This window comes from Daphnia carinata, chromosome 2 (genome assembly GCF_022539665.2).
Source record: "Daphnia carinata strain CSIRO-1 chromosome 2, CSIRO_AGI_Dcar_HiC_V3, whole genome shotgun sequence".
In the NCBI taxonomy this organism is placed as follows: Eukaryota; Metazoa; Arthropoda; class Branchiopoda; order Diplostraca; family Daphniidae; genus Daphnia; species Daphnia carinata.
Genome location: NC_081332.1, coordinates 4,603,803 through 4,626,095, shown reverse-complemented (window position 1 = coordinate 4,626,095; position 22,293 = coordinate 4,603,803). Strand labels below are relative to the sequence as shown.

The 22,293-nt window shown below is 39.8% G+C and overlaps 1 protein-coding gene across 1 annotated transcript in view; it reads left to right on the top strand.

Moving 5' to 3' along the window:
• The window catches only part of LOC130686968 (homeobox protein cut-like), a 154,577-nt gene that overhangs the window by 64,589 nt on the left and 67,695 nt on the right, over positions 1–22,293 (top strand). The window lies entirely within an intron of this gene.

Sequence of the window (22,293 nt, the reverse complement as noted above, 5' to 3'; positions counted from 1 at the left end):
ATTGAAAGGCCTTTTGATTGTTTTCTATTTATTCTTTACTGGTCGTCTAGAAAAAAAATCCTTTTTTGCTCTTTGTTCATCGTCACACACAGCCTGGCAGTGCAAGGCTGTGTACCTCCTTTTTGGGATGCTAATGGACTCCATCGGTTACTAAGGGGGGGCTTCCGTCTTTTTTTGTTGTTGAAAACTCATCTGCCTTGTGTGTTCGGATTGTAGTGGCAGCGGTCGAATTTTGATTTTTAGCGTGTCTATTTTTGGAAAAAAAAAAAAAAAAAAAAAAACAGGGGCAATTTTTGACGTCATCGTCCAACAAACACCATGAAACCGATGATTTTGGTGCACCTTCTTCCTTTTGTTGCTCGTCTTTTTTTGTTGTTGTTGTTGATCTTTAAAGTTATGGCGTCGATAGCCTCGAACAAGGACTCTCTTCCGCTTTGATTCATTTTTATTTTTTTATTTGATGAAACTGAAACTCATTGATGAAGTTACTTTGGCAAAACGGTTTCGCTTGGCCGGTCCATTTCAATTGTCTTTCTACCCTCCCATTTTGTCTTTTTTTTTTTTTTTTTAATGAAAGGGATCAACGCAATAACAACAATGATGACGGAACAGCAGGCAACAACAAACTTCTTTTCTTTTTACTTAAAGCTCAGGTATAGCCGAGTTTTCATTCAGGACATGTCTCTTAAAAAAAAAAAAAAAAAACTTCTTTTATGCACGAATTTGTATCTGCTGATTTTGTTTTTTCATTCTAAACTTTCATCGCCACCGTAACCAAATCGAAGTAGCCTCCATTCAAAACTATAAGCGATGTCGAACCTTATATTTGTAAAAAAAATAAGAGTCGACATTGAAATTTTTTTTTCTCTCTTGATTCGTCCGTGCCCGGCACTAAATCAACAAAAGACACTCCGCTACCGAACCTCTCATTTTCCGTCCGTTGATTTTTGTTTCCCATCCCTTTTTTGTTGTTGAAACAAATAGCGTAAGAAGCCGGGCGGAAAGAAGAAGAAGAAAAAAACCCACAACATTCTACTTTCAATAAGAAAACTGTTGATCGAAATCGAGCGGAAAGAGAGTCGATAAAACGAAAAAAAAAAATAAGGGACTCTTCCTCCGCTGACGAACCATCTTTTTGTGTCGTTTATTGTTTGCCACTTTGAGCAGTTCTTTTTTTTTTTTTTTTTTTTTTTTTTGTGCGTAAAGATTCATTTTCTTTTGATGGCGCAACGTATAAAAACAACAACAGCAGCAAATCGATGAATCTATTCTTGTTGCCGCAGATACTGCCGAAGGGCTCCACTATATACACTTGACTCTGTCAAGCTCTTAAAAGTTTATTTTTATGACGTTCGATGGACCGGACCCCCGGATGGGGCCGGTCGTATCGGAACATCTTTTCTTGCGGGTGTTCGCGATCTATTGCCCCGGCCCGAAAGGCAAAAAGATCGTTATGACCCTGTTGATAGTGTGGTCTTTTTTTTTTTTCTTTCTTTTTGACGATTCGTTATATCTACCAGAGTCCCTTTCTTTTTGGATACGGTTCGAGTCTCCCTTTTTTTTTTTTTTTTTATAGTGGACCATTTCGTTTGCTGGACTCGAGATGTCGAAAACTTTTACGGCCTTTGGTTTGCGTTTCTTGATAGGCAAACCGCAATTTCGGGGTTAGACAAAAAAGAAAGGGTTTTCTCCGCCGCAGAGACTATCGCAATTGATCTAGTCCCGAAGAGACTACCCCCCTCCTTTTTTTTATGTACTCTTCTTGTATCGAAATGCTGTTTTTGAATTCCGCGCGCGCCTCTTTGTAGTCTACATTGACGTTGTATCGTGTGGCTTGGCCCTTTTTTTTCTTTTTTTTTTTTTCGCTCGCGATAGTTGCGGAAAGTACAGAGTGTTAGACGGCAGTTGTAAAGGGCTACCAATTTCGAAATAGGTTGGAAACAAGATGGATATGCGTCGGGGAAAGGGAAACAAGTGAGTGAACGTGTGCGGATTATTGCGGCCTCGCAAGTTTACGTATGCCGCTCGCGCGGATCACAGCACACAACGCAAGTTTAGTTTTCGGGGTCTCTTGCTCGTTGATGGGGCGGGGGGGTCCTTGGATCCTATACATCGCTTTCCATCAGCACCCGGCTATATATCTATATGGCCCTGTGTGTGTGTGTGTATATATATATTCTTGTCCGCCTTTTATCGATTGGTTCTTTGATCACCCCACTCAACCCTCGTTGCCCCTCTCTTTCTCTCTGTCTCTCTCTTTCCCTACAGTCCCTAGCGATGATCTAACGGCGGCTGCGGAACTCCCGACAATCCGAGGCTTGATCAATTACCTCCTCGATCAAGAGTCGTCGTCTCTCTCTCTCTCTCTCTCCCCCCATCCTCCCCATTTGATCGTTGGGCCGCCACTATCGATTTCTCCTCTATAGACTTTATTCGTTGATCTCTCTCCCCCCCCCCTCTCACTCCATCGGGTCGTCCTTCTCCGTTGAGATGAAAGAGAGACGAATCGAGAGCGATGGTGCAGATATGGAAGGAAGGGGGGATCGTTGTCGTCGTGTTATGACAACAACAGCCCATGAAGCGGCGGCGGCGGCTGGGTTCTATAGGAAGTGAGTCAAAAGAGGCCGGCGACACCCAAGACATAATCTGATCAGCGACTTGTCGATCGATTTGATTGAACGTCTTTGGGTCGTGCGACGCGCCAGCGAACGACAAGCAGCTCTTCTTGGCAATCGGCTCTCTCTACTCGAATGGAGTGGCAGATGATTTCATTCCTTTCATTCCTTTTTTTTTTTTTTTGCTCTGGCATTCGCCTATCTATCTCTTTCAGCCTCTCCGTCTTGTACTCGTCTTGTTGGCCTTTTTTTTTTTTATTATTTCGTGTTATTTATTCTCCTTGTATTGTGTTTTTGTGTTTGACCCTGTGTGTGCCTTTTCTATCGAATCTATTCGTTGTTTGAATCAATCGCTTCCCCTTATTTGCCCGTCTTGGCCAATTACATATCCGCCCAGCTGTCTGTCCGGGCTGCTGTGACAGCCCGACTTTTTTTTTTCCCCTCCATAACCGGGCAAAAAGACCGGCCAAGGAGAAATCCATACATCATCCTTCATTCCGTCTAGAGTCATCACGCTAGATGAGGCGAGAGGCAGATTCTTTTTTTTATTTTTTCTCTTCGATTCCATCTTTCGTGGGGTACAAAAAAGCTGAACGAGATGAAACGATTAACAGGAATTTGTTTTTCTATTTTGGAAAAAAGGAAAAATGGAATGGTTATATTGGATTTATACTCATTTCATTGAATGCGCCGCAAGTTTTTTTTTTTTTTTTTTTTCGGGGAGGTGTAATCAACCGGACTGCGTGTAAAAGAAAACGGTTGAGTTTGGCACGATAGACGAACGTTCTCTCTCTTCCATCACGTGTTTCGTAGAATTTTTTTCCCTTTCAAAACTGTCGGATGTCGAATGCCTTGAAGCGCCTAAAATTTTAGAGAAAAAGATTTTTTGTTTCGTTTTTTAATTTTTTTCGAATTCGATGGCCAACCGCTAGCGTTTATTACTATATCCCTGTGAACCCGACAACTGCGCTCACGGCCACCGCAACCCCACCCAAACATGGTTGTAACAGCTTGTGAACTGAACAGACTGGCTCAGTTGTTTTTCCACAACGAAACAAAAAAAAAAATAAATAAAGGAGATGACTGAAAAGGCCAACCAGACGATCCACGAAGAAAAAAAAAAAAAAAAAAAAAAAAAAAACTTGGTTAATTGGAGGGGGGTGACCCTGCACCAAAAGGTCAAACGAATGCATCATCCATCAAATGTGTCTCGCAATGTTACGTACGTACCCGCCGGATGAAGAAAACCCCAGACGCAACACATGCGAGACCGTGTGTTGGCTAGCTGCTGTTCCCGCGGCCTTTTTTCTATCTTGCGTTTATTGTTTTTTTTTGTTGTTGTTGTTCACTGATGGAACATCAATCAAAGGAATTCTCGATCCAATCAGTCGTGGGGGATAAACGGTTGTCTTTTGTTTTTTTTTTTGTGAAAAAAAAAGAGAAATTGACTAATCACACAATTATTGGGCAATGCTGGAATATGTTTTTGTATTTTAGACGTGTGACTCGGATGTATCGATTGTTGCCGGCTTTGACAAAAGTCTTTTGTCATCGAGATCCTTTGAGGCTTTTATTGCCTCGTCCGAAATCCTTCGGCACACGCGTTCTGAATCGTTGATTCGCCCCTCGCTTTTGCTATAGACATTCCGGTTTAGTTACACTCCATCAAACGACAAGTGACAATCGCCTTTTTGTATTTTGCGCATGATCAGCTCTCTGTTATTGCCAATTTCTCTGTTTCGAATTTTCGATTCGATTGCATTCCTTTAAAAATATCCCCCCCCCTCCCCTCTTCTTTTTCCTTCTTCTTTATGGTTGATGGTATGCTCGTGAAGCGGGAAGGGTCATCCTCCTCTCTATCCGGAATGAAATGGGAGAGGCAAGACATTAGAGTGCACCCGATTTATTCCCTTGAATCGTAAATAATAATAAAAAAAAAAAAGCGAGAAGAAGAGGCCGTTATAATTGTTCCTCCTCCTCCTCCGTACATAATCAGAACAGAAAACACTAAGAAGAAGAAGAAGAAGAAAAAAAGGATCTCACCAAATTAGAAGCGTTGCGGTCGTTAATGTATCGGACCGGTCCGCTGCCGAAGCGTTTTTTTTTTTTTTTTTGTGGAAAAAATATTAACCAAGCCAAGGTGGGGAGGGGGTATAAACACGTTTCCTGGTGCTGTGGATAATTACGTGAGTTCATCGGCTTTGGCGTTCATCAACAGGCAAAGGGGGGGGGGGGGGAAGAAAAATGTGAAAACAAATGTGGAGTTTCTTATCCGCCCTGATTTTTTTTTTCTCTGCTTCTACTGAATTTTCTCTGATCCCCCCACCTTCTGAAGGTCGAACGATGCTGATGATGATCATCACCGATAAACAATTGAAATCACGAGGATGAGCTCATTTTCGAATCGGTTCTGTTAATAATTGCTAACCACCTGACCAGGTGCCGATGTTCATACAAAGTAGGGCTGGCTCCTGTGTATGTAGGATAAATCTTTTTTTGTTTTTCTTCTTTTTTTTTTGTAAGGAAGAAACAAAAAATGAGGCAACTGTACCGGTATCCTTTCCTGATTGCTTCTCATTTTTTTTTTCTTGTTTGGAAAAAATCTTTTTAGTGTGATCCCTGGGGCAATCGACAATCCAATCAAAAACGATTCATCAAATCTATCAGACCTCTATAACTCCTCTCTAGCCTCTGGTAGCCGCTCTCTGTGTTTGGTTAGAAATTGCGTTTTCCCTTTTTATTTTATTTTGATTTTGCATTTGCGCGACTGCCAAATCGAATTCCCTGTGGAATGTATTCGCTCCACCGTCGTGTCCCGAGCCGCCGCAGCCGCAATCCAATCCATCTTGCTTTCTGATATCGCCCGTTTTTTTTTTTTGTTTTTGCTGCCGTTGCCCCCGGAGAGGCAAACGGGAAAAATAAAAAATAAAAAGGAAAACACATTTTTTTTTTATCTATCGACCATATGATCTATAAGTCTGAAATCTTTTATTCGTTTTCGATTGTCTTGTTTTTTCTTAAATCACAACTTGAAAACAAATGACTTGAGGTCAATGCGGTCGTTTTGCGGCAATCGAGGATTTATGAACTAAATTCAGTTAATTATCTTTTTTTTTTTTTCATAATTCCTCTGATTTGTTGTTATCTTCTTGTTCTCTGCGTACGATAGTCCACCTGTTGTTGAATCATTGCCAGTCGAGCTCGATGATCTTTTTTTTTTTCTTCTTTTTGATACAATGGCTCGCGCGCCGCCATTTCCCCCCACAACGCCGACGAATATTGTCCGGTTATTTCTGCCCTTGAACGCAGCCAATCCATGCGGATAATCGACCGTGAAAAGATCCAAAATTTAAACAACAAATGTAATCTTTTTTTTTTTTTTTTTTTTTTTTTTTAAAAAGGACGCTTTTCTTCTTATTCGTGGCACAAACCGCTTGTTGTTTTCAATTAAAGCAATACTACAACAACCACCGTATATTTTGCATCTGCTTCAGTCGGACGATTTGGCGTTCATTTCTTTTTTGTCACGATAAATTCGTTCATAATGGCTTTGAAAAAAAAAAAAATGAATTTATAGAAGTTTGTTTGTATTCAATCCCTGCATTTACACAACCTTCCCAAAAAGTCAGGTCTCTTGTTTCCTATTCCGTTCGCCAGACCAGAAAAGGCAACTGGCCATAACTTGGGGAGAAAAAAATAACGAAAAATGGATGAATTTGACCGATGTTGATGTAACAGTAGAACAAGACGGTTGTTACTACTTGCATTAATAATTAAAAAAAAAAAGAATGAACAAGTCAAGCGATAGCCATTGTTCCCGAACGTTGTTGTTCTTCTTTCTTTTTTTTTTTTTTTTTTATATTATTGCAAACGCTAACATTGTTTACTTTGCTCGCTAGACCTTTAAACGGTGATCATCGTAGTGTTGCGTTTCCAGTCGAGACTTCTTTGGAAATTTACATACCTGAAGGAATCAAAAGTCTTTTGTCGTAAAGGTATTTGATACTTGCGTTTGAATGCTGCGCTTGACGATCGTATTCTCTTGTTTTGCTCGTCGTCGTCTCGTGCCAACGCGATCGTTAAAAAACAGGTGATAATGACGAGCCAATTAGAGAGATGACTAGACTGGAAGGAGCTAATTTATGAATGGCATAATTGCGCTAGAAAAGGTAATCATCAAAGAGGAATCAGCTGGTGATCAACGGAGCTTCTTTTTTTCGTCCGTCATTTCCCCAATTGTTGCCGAAAATGTGACACTAGATTACCTCAGCTTTGACTAGCTATTAAAAAAAAAAGGAGTGCTTGACAATCGTTAATGAGATGCAAATATTTAACGGTACTCTAGCCATCGTGCGATTGCCGAAAATTATCAAAGCTCTTCAAAGGTTACTGCGGTGATTGACGGCAGGCCTATTTTCTGAAACACGTTTATCGCTTGGGCCACTCTTCGCTGATCGCTCTTCTTTTGTTCGCGCTTCAAAGACACAGACAATCGAGGGCTCTATTTTCTTTCCCTTTCAGCTCGAATTTCAAAACCGTGAACGCTCCCTTTTTTTTTTTTTTTTTTTTTTTTTTTTCCTTCTTATTTTGCTCATGACGGTAGACTTTTCTTATCTTCCGTTTGACGTCATTGACAACTACACAAGCGGCAGGAAACGAGATACCTGCGCCAGCGGAACGGACTGCGTCATCACCGTCCTGCCGCTTTTATTAAATTGCACTCTGCTCCAATTTGTTTTTTTTTTGTTTTTTTTTTGCTTCTTCTCCCCCTCTCACTTATTTAATAAGACTTAAAATTAGGTGTACGTCTGCGAGGATTAAAACAAACAGTGGCATGCACTTGCATTGGGTGCGACAAAAAGCGGGGAAAAGAGGATCGTTTATTTCCGACTGACCGGCCTGCCTTGCAGCACTTTTGAAAATAAATCCTGTGATTTTACAGAAGAAGGAGAAAGAACAACGAAGCGAGCAGCGATGGGCGCATGAGGGAGAGGACAGTCGTGGAACAAAAAGAGTGGGATAGGCAAACGGGGGGGGGGGGGTACTGCAATAATACAGGCGACTGACGAGACGTTGACGCATCCTCTGTTTTCTCCTTAAAAGACATGGCTAGAATGAGGGGATTTACTTTCCTCTCAATCAAGAGAATTTCTCCCCTCTTTCATCAACATTTTAAAAAATTTTTTTTTTTTTTTTGAAAAGCGTTGAATCGACAGAAGAAAACGATTCATTTGGTTTTAGGTTCCCCCTGCCGTTGGCGCACTGCATCGTGCACTGCATTGCAGTTATATGTATCCGTTTTCGTTTGTCGTTTTTGAAAACCGGGGAGCAAAGAAAGCCTTTGCTTCAATTCTTCATAACTTGGTTCCGTTTTTGTTTTTCATCCATCCCCAACTGCTACGATCGAATCGTAATAATAATTACTTTCACTCTTGACGAGAGACAGAACGTGATTATTAAATGTATACGCAGACACAATCCCCTCTGGCGCGTTCCGTTACCCGTCATCCATCGGCGCAAAGATCATTAAAAAAACAAGTGAATTAGTGTTCATTAATCCGCCAAGACGAGAGGAGAAAGATGGGGAAAAAAAAGATGAAACGATGCTCGGATCCTTTCGAAATTGTACACATTTTTTTTTAAATTTTTTCAATTTTTTCGTTCCTGTAAATTTATAGATGAGTGGGAAGAGGAAACGTCTTTTGTTTCATGCAAACATGTCGGCGCTCTATGGGGAAAAACGAAAGAAGAAACAAATTCATATTGTATAGCGCTACTGGTTCTTTAAAAATAGAAGAAAATCTGATTGAAATGACTGGGGATTCAAGCTGCTGCTGGATGCGCGCATTGTTTCGAGTGTCGAGAAGGTGAGAATCGTCTTTGGCTAGTCCTCGTGTGATGGGCTTTTTTCTTTGTTGTTGCTTTATTGTAAAGGAGGGCCCTCCTGGAGCGTCCCATGGACCGGCCAGTTATTATATGCAGTTGATTTTCGTTTTTTCTTGTTTAAAAAATGGGAAAAACTGGTGGTAGATGAGGGCAGCTTTTTCTCGGTTGTGTAACACAATAACAAAAAAAAAAAAAAAAAAAAAAAAAAAAAAAAAAAAAAAAAGGAGACCGCCGATGATACTCTATTACCGAGAAGAAGAAGAAAGAAAAAAGCGCGGGGCTTCCGCCACCACTGAGTGCGGTGAGACGCCCGTTGGTGTACGGCCGCCACATTGCACCTGATTTATTGCAGATTGCACCTCGGGAGTCTTTTTTCTTTCTTCTTCTTAACGCTGAGCGTTTTACACAGTCTGTGCCACCGACTTTTTTTTTTTTTTTTTTTCGGTGTGTTACCTGCCATCATCGCCGTGGCTGCGTTTTTGTTTTGTACTATTCTTTTTTTTTGGGAGGTGGGGGGGGGGGGGTGGATATTTTTCTTTTTCTACGAAGAAGCCGCCAATATTTTCGGTCCTTTTTTTTTTTTAAAGGTTATTTTTAATTTGATTAAAAAATAATCGATAAATCCCCAACCAAGGTTTTCATTTAACTGTTTGGTTTAGCCGTTTGCTATTCAAATCGAAATTATTCGATTTTGAGGCTCCAGGTTCTTATGATTTTTTTTCAAACGTTCGGGTTTTCCCTTTTTTGATTTCTCAAAAATGGTCAAAATCGTAATTTAAAAAAAATATGGTAATATGTTTGTTTCAAGGAAATCGACGTCATTTAGAAGACAAAATATCGTGAGAATCGAAAAAAAGACTATTTCCTTTCTCCAAAGAAATTTTTTTGCCTTATTTTGGGACCGACTCACGCCGCAATTCACGCACGCATTTATCTGTCTATTGCCTTTCCTTCTACGAAACAAACAAAAAACGCCGAAATCTTCACCAAAAAAAAAAAAAATAAATAAATACTCCCACAGCGGTTTATGGTATTACGAACACCACATATAGAAAAAAAAAACACAGGAGGGGGACGAGGAAGAACCATTGCAAGCAGTGAGAGACGAACGCGAGCGAACGTTATATATGTCTGTATATTATTTTTGGCTCGGAGGGATGTGCGGCTTCTCCTGGTTTGATGCATACGTAATAAACGAGCAGAGAGAGAGAGAGAGAGAGCGGTTGATCGCGCCCCGGCTTAATGATCGTTAACCGGCGAAATTTAATTACCGATCGCCTCTGAAGATTACCGCCGCCGCCGCCGCCGCCGCAAAAGACCCGTCGTCGACCATATAGCGATAAGACTCATCCCAACCCCTCCAAAAAATAAAGTTTTTTTTTTTTTTTTCCGAAATTTTTTTTATATGAGGGTCTGAATATTATTATTCGTCCGGTTGGTTACGATCGCAACAACAGGTAGATATTGTGTCGGAATCAAAAGAGAGAGAGAGAGAGAGAAAAGAGATGTGGCTTCTTGAGAGAGCGACCCGTATTTTTTATATTTTATTTCATTCTTTACATTTCAAATGATTTTTCTTTGTGTGCTTTTTTTTTTCCACGTTCCGTTTGAATGATCGAACTTTTATTTTACATTTTTAAGTGCGCCATAATGGCACCATAAGGTCTGTCTGTCTCTATGCGTGTGTGTGTGATCAGCGACGCAAATGACGGGGTCAATAAAACCATAAAAACGGGAAAGGGAAGTCGAGACGAGGACGCTTTGTGTGCGGGAATGAATGTTGAAAGACGTGAGCAGGAGGGGGGGGGGGGAGAACAGCTCGATGTGACGCCAATACAGATATAATAATAAGACAAGCAACAGCGGCTCGACCCGATAATAGAGGTCGAGTTTTAAAGCCGATCACCCCTTGCAATAAAACTTTTGTAATCAGCAGGGTTTTTTTTTTTTATATTGACTTGATAATTTCGTTGCTGTCGGACTGACTGACCGACCAGACATTTCAGTCTCCTATTTTTTTTTTTTGTTGCTGTTGTCTTATTACCTTTTTGCTTTTTTTTTTTTTTTTTCCTTTCATCCAATAATAAAAAAATAGGGAAATGTTTCTAAAATGAGATATGACCTTATCGAGTCGACTCCGCTGTTGCCAGTTTTTGTGGGCTTTGTTTCTCTTTGGGATCGCAACAGGTTGAAAAAAACAACAACAATGCCGTCAAAAGTATCGTGAATGAGGTAATTTTGAATGAAAAAAAAAAAAAAGAACGAAGGCAGGGCATGTAGACTCGTGAATGAAGAAAAAGAATCAACTGAGAAAAATAATGCCTCGATCTCTTGATGAGATTCTTGGTGCCGCCGCCTTCCGTCCACGCCCACAGGGGGGGGGGGGGGACCCTGCCGCCATCGCCGCCGCCGCCGCCGCCGCCAAGTTGTATATATACTACCGGAGGAACGAATGTTATAACCGTAATTATCCGTCGCTCTGGCCATTTCGGCGATGCCAATTGAAGATGGAAAAGGGAGAAGGAGAAGGGCTATACCAAGAAGGTAGTGGGTATATTTATTTAATAAAAGCAACACACACACATACACACACACACACAAAAAAAAAAAGGTAAAAATGAAGATGAGGGTCAGAGATTTCCAGTGATGGAATTTTTTTTTCTTCGTTATTTTTTTTTTTCCCTTTCCACTTCCGTCTGACTGTCGCCATCGACAATACGGCGAAACACTGTCATCATATCATCATCAACGACTCTGTTCTTCGTCGTGTGGGTCTGTGTTTTTTTTCCTTTTTTCCCATAGATTCGACGCCATCCACTCAGTGATGATGGCCAATGTGTAATGTTCCGTTGACGTGTCGTTCGTGACAGAGCCAGTTGCACCAATTATCCACCCATCCGCCCCAAAAGAAAAAGAGAGCTCTCCCCCCCTCCTCCCCTGTTTTTTTTTAAACGCGCACCTGAGAAAAAAAACAAAACAAAACAAAGACGACAACAAAAATCAATGGCAGCCATTATAAACTGATTTTTGAAGAGGGGGGAGCAAAAGAAACTGAAGTTTTGAACAGTCAACGTCGTAGTTTTGGATGTACGTTCTTTTTCTTTTCTTTTCAATTTCTCGTTACATGCGAGAGACGTGCGCTTGATTGGCGACATACCAATATGTCGCTAGTGTACAATTAACTTTTTTTTTCATCATCGAAAAGTTTATGATATATAAAAAAAAGACAAAGAGGGCAGATGCAGTGTAGTTTTGAAAAAAAAAACAAAAAAAAACAAACTTTAATTTATGAAACGATCGATCGATAGACTGTTCAATTGTTCGGTTTTAGTTTTAGAGAAAAAAAAAGGGGGAGGGGGACGTGCTAGATGGAAGACGAAATAAAGTTGGAACACATTTTCTGATGTACCTTTCGGCCTTCTGGCCGGGGAAAAGAAAGAAAAAGTTTCGTTTTTTTTTTTTTTTTTTTTTTTTTGGAAACTCCGGAAGGGTAGAGTTGGTATAGATATAGCCAATTACATTCTTGAGTAGAAGAAGAAACAAGACTGGGAGTTTCGTTCTAATGAGAAGGAGAAGCTGGCGATCTTTGGGTTGATAATTGATTTTGCCGAGCTCGGAAAAGTTTTTTACTTTTTTCGTTGTGTGCGTACAACTGCGATAAAGGGAGGTACAATGCGAGCATGATATCGAAGGCAGGGTGTGTGGGTAATATGTGGTGAAATAGAAAAACCTTGGCTTCTTCTTCCGATTGAAAGAAATCAAAGTTTTTTTTCTTGAGGGAGGGAAATTCTTTTGAAATTTTAAAAAGAGAGAAAAGAAAAAGATAAGAAAATGGCGGAACTTTTAAGTATCGTCGAAACCCATTGATGATTTATGGCTCTTTCCCCTCATTTAACCGGTACTGGTTTTGGCTATTAACATATACGGCAAGCCAGTGCGTGTGTGTGTGTGTGTGTGTGTGTGTGTGAACTGAACACACACCGACGTTTGTTTGATGTGTACGGCCGGCGCTTCTGGCCATCGTTAACTGCTGTAGTTGAAAATTATACGACAAAACACTGAGGAGACGAGTGAGACCGAGGGGAGAATTATGGCGCAGGTTTTAACTCACACATTTTTCGTGTTCCGCAACCCGCAAATATCTTGCACGAAGTTGCCTCCGATAACCTTGCCAAATGTTGTTCGATCTGTTTCTACTTTTTTTTAACACAAAACGGCTCTGCTCTGGCAACCGGATTTCCCCTTTTATTTAATAGGAAGAAAAACAAAACACATTTTGATGCTCTAAACGAATTTTGTTGTTTTCCTCTTTTGGACTCTTGAAACGTCTTGTCGATGGAGTGGAAATTGACGTTAGTCTATTCACTAATAGTCAAATGTAGCTTCGGTGTTTTCATGTTGCATTTCAAACAATACTGGTGCCCTTCAAAATTTGCTTCTATTTCGATCCTCTTGCTTGTCACTCCAAACGACTATTAACACGCACAAGGCCGTGTTTGTGTCTCGTTTGTATATCGTATACACTTGTATTTATCTCCCTCTTTTTTTCCCCCCTTTTCTACTTGACTTATCCGTTCGTCTTCGCATCTCTCCACTTAATGGGCGCCTCCTTATTATTTTTTTTTTTTTTTTCGTTTGTTCAAGATGGAGAGTCGCGTAATCTTTAGTTTGGCGTTAGTGTTATCAGTTTAATTACGTGCGCTCACCTTTTGCGTCGTTCCCACCCTTTTTTAGTTTGAAAGAAAAAAAAAAAACGAAACAAAATCGATGAACCAAGCGCTCATTTTCCATGTTTAATCATTCTTTGATCATACCTTGATTCACTCACATTATTACCTTGTTTCTTAAGAAAAAAAAAGAAAATAATAATTTGAAACCATTTTCGGGATCAATCTAAAGAAGGGGAAAAAACGGATGGAATTTGGCGGCGGACAGACACACACACACACACACACAAAAAAAGGCTGGTTTTGCTCGTAATAAGGTGATTGGCTAAGGTTGTTCCAATCATCATCATAAACACAAGACGTGTGTAACAATACCCTATGCCGCCACCGCTACTTTTCTTTTTTCAAAACTCTTTTTCCATATGGCCTTTCTGGTAAAAGAAAAAAAAAAAAAAACGGTGGCTAGCGTGGCAACGCTGTGTCTCAGTCGCTTACCGGGGTGTTTGATTTACGGCCAACACTCGCACTTTACAGCGTGTTAAAGAAGAAGAAGAAAAAAAAAGGTAGGAGGAAGGAAAAAGAAATAGGTAAAAAAAAAAAAAAAAAAAAAAAAAAAAGGGAAAGAAATGTGATTTACAGCCTTACAGTAGAGCTCATAGATAAAAAAAAAAAAAAAAGGCCACTTCGTTTTTTTTTTTTTTTTTGGTTATTGCGTTGCCGCTTTTTTTTTTTTTTTTTTTTTTACTTGCTCATACGTGCATTTTTTTTTTTTTTTTCAAAGCCCCAGAATGGTCTTTTAAAGACAGTAGGTTTTTGGATTGTGAAACGAAATAATTGAACTTGATAAGACGCGCTGGTGCCGCACCCGGTATCGCTTTTGTTTTAACGCATTTTTTTTTTTCCAATGGCCGGCGTCGGTTTTTGTCCGAAGGGCGGACGCTCGTCAATAGTTCAGTTGTATTCGATGAAGAACGTGAGCGAATGAAAGCGGGGGGGCTCCACGCAATTTATTACAATTTTTCTTCTTCTTTTCATTAACCATTTTTTTTTTTTCCTGGCGTTTTTGAAGTTTTCCCCGAGCGTTGATGTAGTTGAATCTTTGGCGGCCTTTTTCATATTATTTCTTTTGGTAACGAAAAAAAAAAAAAAAAAATGGGACAAATGAAGAAAAGAAAAAAATCTGATAAATACGACGGGAAAAAACGAAAAATTTTTGGTCGGTATTTATAGAGAGAGCCTCCAGTGTCCATTAATTTTTATTACCCTCTAAATCTGAATGATGGTTTGAAAAGAAGCCAAGAAAAGAGACAGAAAGATGGGGAGGAGTTTTTGAAAGAAAAAAAAAAAAAAAAAAGGGGGTGGGGGGGCGAAAGAAAACGAACGAAAAACGTAAATGCATTATATCCATATTGTATAGAGCGAGAGGAAAGGCGCTTGGTCCGCGTCGCAATGAGCCGAACAGCAGGTGAAATGAATCACGTATGTATCGGCTAAAGAACTTCCTGTCTTTTCAAGTGGAACGTACAAGAAATTCGTGTCCCGAAAAGCGAGAGAGAGAAAAACGATAATTCTTCCACACATTCACCGAGAAAGAAAAAAAAAAAACGGGCATTACTTCGTTTGTGTATGACGCTGCTTGTACTTACGTATAGAGAAAATATGTATACGAGATTTATTTTAAGGGGGAGGGGGGGGGGGGGAGCTGGAGAAAAGGCCGGACACGCGTTCAATCCGAAGAGGTCGGTGAAAAGTCAAGTACAAAACACAGGAGAAGAAGAAAAAAAAAAAGCAGTTTTATTATTTTTTTTTTTTCTTAAGAGGTCCTTGGAAACGAGTCAACTTGTTCATGCGTTGAAATTTCTAAAAACTCGCTTGCGTCCATCGTGTGATAAACGACGTTGAACGTTGCTACCGAGATTTTTCATTCGGCAGATGGGCTAAAAAAAAAAGGGACGCTACACGTATCTTTGCTATGTATCCCCCATTTTGTTAAACGTTTTTTTTTTTTTTTTTTTTTTTTCGTGATGAATGTTTATCATTCAAATGAATTTTTATTTCTTCTAAGAGAAACGAGACGCTTGGTCGAAGAACGAAATTTAATGTTTTTTTTTTTGGTCGGCTGTCGACTGTAAGATCGTCTGAGATTTAGTTGCGTAATTTCCGGTGAAACGTAAGAGAACGAACGCTTTTGTTTTCGTCCTGTAGTTCAACATCTCTTGTGCGGGGTGGGGGAGTGGGGGGGAATTTTCTGTTTATTGTTTGCAGGTGAGAGGCGCGAGAGCGCACACAATAAAGGTAGGCTCTACGTTGATGATGGAAGAGCTTATGCCTGGTCGGATGAGTGTATAAACATTTTTGAGGGTTAGAACGGATGGAAACGGAAAGGGGCCTTGACTTGAGCCGCGCACATTCAACCGAGTCATGCAATCCACTACCGATCAAAACAAACAAATTTTTTTCTTCTGTATTTCTTTTTTTTTTCCGTCTCCCCCCCCCCCCCATCTCTCTCTCTCTCTCTCTCTCTCTCTCTCTCTTTCTCTCCTACACTTTGATGCTTCGACGACCGCCACCTGATGGCATACCACCGAGAAATGAAAAGCTCAAAAAGAGAAATGGGAATAAACAAATAGAATAGCGGGGGGTGTCGAAGTAGGCGCACACGGAAAGAAAGAAAATCGTATAAATGTATGTACGCATATATTTGAAAAAGTTTCACAGGAACAGCAGGTCGGCCTTCAGTAGCGCTTTACTACCGTAGTGGTAAGTACGTCGGTCATACTCGGAAGGGCATCATGCGATACCCCCCTCTTCTTCTTTTTCTTTTTGTACGTAGGAAGAAAAACAAAAAATGTAAACAAAACACGATCGGTAATTGTATATTACCCCCCCCTCCTGTATATAGCTGCTATGTTGCAAGCTCACGGTTCATACTTTCCGAACATCAGCCGTGAGGTTTCGACCATATCGGCTTACGTTAGTTATGCAAGGTTGATTTTGATGTATAAGTAGAATATTATTATTCCTTTTTTTTTTTTTTTAATATATATATATAGGGAAAAATGGATGCGTAGTGGAAGACGGTGAGGGGGGGGGGGTAGAGGAGAGTCATTGCTTTCTTTCGTTTTTTTTTTTTTTTTTTTTTTTTTTTTTTTTTTAAAAAAAATTTTTTTGGGGGGGGGGGGGGGGGGGTGAAACGGGAAAGTCAACACCCGTGACGAACGGAAAAAAATCGGTTGGAAATGGATCCGGCTGCACAATCGCTTTGAACACAATCTCGTCATTCGTAATATAAACAATAAAGAAGAAATCACACACCAATCTTATTCTTTCCGTTATAATCAACCTTCCCACCCTTTTCTCTCTGCATTATTCCAGCTGACCGGAAAAAAACAAAACCCCCCCTCCCCGAAAACAGGTTGCAAATTTCAAAAGGACCGTGTCCCGGCTCTCGTTTTCTTTTCTTTTTTCTTAAAATTTTCTCCTGTTTGAATTAGTATTTTTTATCAAAATATTTTTCGAGTACTTGATAACGATGACATTTCCTTGATTTGCGTTTTTGCTCTTCTCTGAGAAAAATAAAAAAATGGACGTGAGCGTTTAAAGATGCATCTGCCTGTACGATTGCAATTGAATATCTCTGCCGGTAGCTGTTGGAACAAAATATTTAGTTAAAAGGTTAAAAGAGCGATAACAGTGGCGAAGATTTTGAGAGAGAGAAAAAAAAAAAAAAGCGGCAGGGGAGGCGTGTTCGGTAGCGGCCATTTGGGGCGGACTTATGGGACAGATAACACGCCCCTCTCGGCGAGTTTTCTTGCGAGACTTGTCAGGATAAAATAGGAAGAAAAAAAAAGATGGGCAAACGAAGTTGGGATATTTATAGCTGAAAGAAGAAGAAGAAAAAAAAAAAAAAAAAAAAAAAGAGACAACAGTAGAAGAAAAGATCTTACTTGGGCGTACGTGTGTGTATACCTGAGTTGCAGCCAAACACGAGGAAAATATAGGATAGGCCACTCTGGTGGTGTCGCCGTTTGTAATGTACGACCTGAGGTTCGAGTCTGGGTTAGGCTGCCAACTTTTATGTATCGAAAGCGTTCTATTTTTTCGTATTGAAATACGGCAGGCTCAATATGTATCGGAGAGACATTTCTATGAATTGATTTTGTTCTTTTTTCTCGGTATTTTTTAAATTTATTTTTGTCGCTGCGTAAATATTTATTTTTTTTTTCTCCCTTTAGACTGGTTGGTTTGTTCCACACAAACACGTCTATTATTATTATTATTATACATTTTTTTTTTTTTTTTAACGGCGTTCCTGCTGTTATTGTACAGTGTGCATATATTTCTTTCTCTCGCTCTTTTGTGTCTTATTTTATGTGCGACCGCTTCTTTCGCCCCACGTTTTGGATGGGTACATTTTTTGCTGACGATGCTCCGTCCATTTTTTTCTTTAACTCTGCGGAGCACAATATTCTTTCCTTCTTTGAAAGAAAAGATGTTCATCATGTTTGAAATGTTGTTTTCTAAATCCTCCATCAACCACCAGCCGAAGACTTTATTTTATTTATTTTTTTTTTTTTCTTCTCTTCTTCTTCTTCTTCTTCTCCTTTTTCTTCTTCCTAACCAGTTTTTAACGGCCATCTGGCTAATTAGCTTTTTTGGAGAGCTCTAAAGCAGCTGATATAGTAGTCCCGTTTTTTTTCCCCCCTTCTTTCTTTTAAAATGTTTATTATTGTTATTATGTAAGAGCTGGTCGCTGCAACATTCGGCACTCTCTCTTAACAGTCATCTGATCGCCTCAGGCTAATAGTTCAATCGATTGCTTGCGACTGATAGACGTTAATGTAATCTACTTTCTCCCGGACGTTGTATATTATATAGATTAGATTTTTTCTTTTTCTTTTTTTTTTTTTTTTTCTTTCGTTCACCTGGACTATTATATAGGCTGTTTCAACTTTACGGTCACTTCAAAAGCCCTTCGCTTTTTTTTTCTTGTTTAGAGATAGGAGAAGGGAAAATTAAACCGTGTTAGTGCGGAGCAAAAAGTGTTGGACCGCCCGTTGATTTGCATAGACTTGTATACGAAGGTACACACACCTATAGGCAAAAGGGGGCATCAGATCATATAGCCACACACACACACACACACCAGAGGGGGGGTTATGTAAGGTAGCTGCTGCCGTGTGTTCTCTTTGATTCTAATTTTTTTTTCTTTTTGAAATTAAAAAAAAAAAAAAAAAAGGTAAAAGAGAAAAGAATCGGTTTTGAAAGGGCTTCATTAACTCGATATGCTTTGCGAAGGAAAGAGTTTGTGCCGACGCCGCTCTGTGTGTTACTGGTAACTATAGAACTGAAAACAATGGGACGAGAAAAATAAAGGGAAGAGAACCGATCTCATGGTAACCCCCAGTGAGGGAGAGAGAGGGGAAAGTGGGGGGGGGGGGGGGGGGACTGCCATCATTTTCTTCTATTCTGCATAATAATAGTTCAGACTTCTTTTTTTTTTTGTATATACAATACGCATCCATTGGGTTTTTTTAAATAAAAAAAAAAGGGGGGGGTTGAAAACAGTAGAAGGGGAAGGTCTGGGGGGGGGTTGCGTGATTGTCATGCGAGTTGTGTGGGGTGTCGTTCATCGTGCGGTAAAAAAAAAAAAAAAAAAAAAACCCGAAGCGCCCGAGTGTGAAAAGTACAGGAGGGGGGGGGGGGGACAACTGCGAAATGAGCGCCAGCGCATCACCATAGACGCAACGGCATTTGCATAATATGTGGAGCGCGTAGGTTTGCAATATCGGGTCTCTGATGTCAACTTCTTTTCAATTGCGCAATGTATGTGGCTCGTTTGCGCATAGCGGTCGCGTTTTCTTACCTCTTCTCTTCTATTTTTCCCCCTCCTAACATTTAAACAATACAGGAGGAAAAAGCTTTTGTTGTTATTAACCAAGCGTATCTTACATATTATCACATACGATGGCCTTTTTTTTTTTCTTTTTTTCTTTTTTTTTTTTTTAACTGTAATGCACATTTTTTTTTGGTTAAATTTCAAATCCCGTTTGATGATTTGATATGAATCGAAAGTGCTACGCTTTTAATGAAATGCAATAGAGTCGAACACATTTCTTCAAACATAACAAACGATTGAGAAAAAAAAAACAACAAACAAAAAAACTGGTTGAGTCAAGTAGAAGAAATTCCACAGTTGCAACACTTATTAAATTAAATTTTTTTTTTTTTTCGCCCCCGGTTTTCAGAAGTATGTTTTCCTAGTATCTACTAATACCTGTAAATATTATCTTAATACGAGGCGGGTTATTTGAACGATAGGAGCAAAAAGAAAAAAGGAAACGACCGCCGCTGTGTGTGTGCGTGTGTGTGTCGATCACAAGACAAAAGACGACCAGATACTTAACTTTTTTTTTTTCTTTTTCTTTTTCTTTTTAAATATTACATAAAAAAAAAAAGGGCCAACCGAAATGATCAGGCGTGACTTGACTGGCTAATTGCTATTGAGCATCAACTCGAATGCTTGACTTAAAACCGTTTCTTCTTTTTTTTTTTTTTTTTTTTTTTTTTTTTTAACGTCATGTATACAACCCACAGTAGAACGACTACTGGTGAAATAAGGAAGTGACCTTTTTTTTTTTTTTTTCTTTTTTGTATGAAAATATAATAATTTTTTTTGTTGGTATTTTTCTTCGTCCTCCTCCTCCTCCTCCTCCTCGTGTTCGTGTGTCGAAAAGTAGTCGAAAGAGTTTCAAAAGAGATAACCACCAACCAACCAAGCAAACAAATAGGTATGGCGGCATCGTCGGAATTGGTTGAAACCTGTTGAACGAGTCGAGTTTTTTTCTTCTTTTTTTTTTTTTTCCAACTACTGTTGTCCACTTCTTTTTTTTTTCTTCTCCTCTTTTTACATATCGAGTTTGTTTAGAGGGGGGAAGAAAAAACTACTGTGACTGAACTTGTTTTGTTTTTTTTCTCTCTCCCTTTTTATTTGAACGCACGCAGAAAACAAAAGAGACTTTAGTTCGACGCTGTTTCGAGAGGGTCTACACCCTCATGAATTTATTGTGTCGTGCGTGAGGACCACCTCGTGTGTTGCAATAGCTCCTGAAGAAGAAAGTTTTTTTTTATTTATTTAATGATCGCCTCTGCGTCTACTATATGGACCCTCCTTCGCAGCCGCCGTTGCCTGTTGCTGACTTCATTAACGTCTTCAATTATTATTTTTTTTTCATCTTTTTTCTTCTTTCTTACAGAACCCTCCCCTCTTCCGAAAATAAAATAACGTTTGAAATTTCTTTTCCCACCACGGTCGTCGCCACTGGTGGTTGCATAGTACCGAGAAAAATATATAGAGCTCGCATCTTTTTATTTTCATTTTTTAGGGTCTTATTATTCTGTATAGACAGAGTGAGCATAGTCAGTATCTATCCTGTTTTAAATATCTATCCCTTCTTCTTTTTTGTATTGTATAATACCTTCGACCGGGGCCACAAAAAAAAAAAAAAAAAAAAAAAGAAGGGCCATCAAAAACAAAAATTGACGGCGGGAGCATTTTAAATTATTTTTTACGATGGACGCGCGGGCATCAAAAAAGAAGACCAAACGTTTTTTGTTTCTATATATATATTTAGGGGGAACAAAAAAAAAAAAAAAAAAAGAGAGGAAGATGAGAGGGGGGGGGGGAACCTGCTACTGGACGCGTTATATAGGGCTACCTAATGCGGTAATCATCACCTGGGGCGGCCATCAGCGACCAATGGCGCGACGGCGGCGGCATTGGCGGCGGCGACTTGCGTTCAAACAGCTGGTCGACTTGGGTGTTTTTTTTTTTATATTTTATTTAATGCGATACGTAAAAAAAAAGGGGCATGGAAGGAAAGAATGAGAAGAAAAAACAAAACAAAACAAAACGCTATGTTAGCAAAAAGAAACGCCACCTGTAAGATTTAGGGATGCGCTACCGGTCCGTGGCGTCCGTTGCTATGGTTACCTTCAACTTCGTTTGAGTTTCTCGGCCGCCAATCCGATTGACTTCATTTCTTTTTCTTTTTTTTTTCCTTCCCCAGTCTTCAGTCAATTAAACAGAAATGATAATAACGTGAAATAAAAAAAAAAAAACAATGAATGCGATGGATGGGCAGATGGAGAGAGGGAATTTTTCGTGTGTTGGGTCTGCACGTGAAAGAAACGCAACCTTGTACGTTTGATAAAAAAAAAAGAAAACGAGAGATTGTAATTGAATTTCAGTTTGAGAATGAGGCAGATAGCCTCAAGGCCAATCTGTATGTTCTCCTAGATTATTTTGCCTTTCCCCCCTTTTTTTTTTTTTCCTTTCTTCCTCTTCACTGATGTTCTCTTTTTTCTCGATTCAAGGCAATCACCATCTGTAATAATAATCATGTGCCAGAAGGCAATCAGCGCCAGAGCAAAAAGGCCTTTTTTTTTGTGTGTGTGTTGTGCGTAGGCTAATATATCTTGGAGACTATAGCGATGAAGATCAGGCGATAGCTAAAAAAAAAAAAATTGATCTCCACATTGCATGCATCTTTAGAAAAAAAAAAAAAAAAAAGATGCCTCGTCAATTCCTCGTGTATCGTTTAAATTCGGTTAAACACGACAGCTACACTTCTTCTTCTTCTTCTTCTTCTTCTCATTTTTGTGTTGTTTTTGCGTGAAAAGATCGCCGGGTGGCATTCAAAGGCGATGCGGAAGAAGACGCCCTTTTGGCAATAGTTGGTGGGGAGCTGTTGGGGCTGATGCGATTATACTTAATCACGCCCGAGCGACGTCAACACTTGAAAAGAGAGAGAGATTTAAAAAAAAAAAAAAAAAAAAAAAAAAAAAAGCGAGCGGACTGTCTGTGCCGTGTGCGTATGCGGGAATAGCCATTTTAGCGCGATAGAAAGTAGCAACTCTCTTCCCCCCCTTTCTTGTCGTTTTTGAATGCTTGAACAAGTGCAGCTACAAGATCGGTGTGGCAACATCAAAGTGTGAGGGACGAGGGCGAGCGCAGATCGGAGTGAGGAGCGGAGGGAGACGCTGAGAATTCCGTCAACCGTCTGGGGCGGTGTGGGGATTTCTCTTCTGTACGTGCGGGCATTACTTCTTCTTCTCCCTTTTTT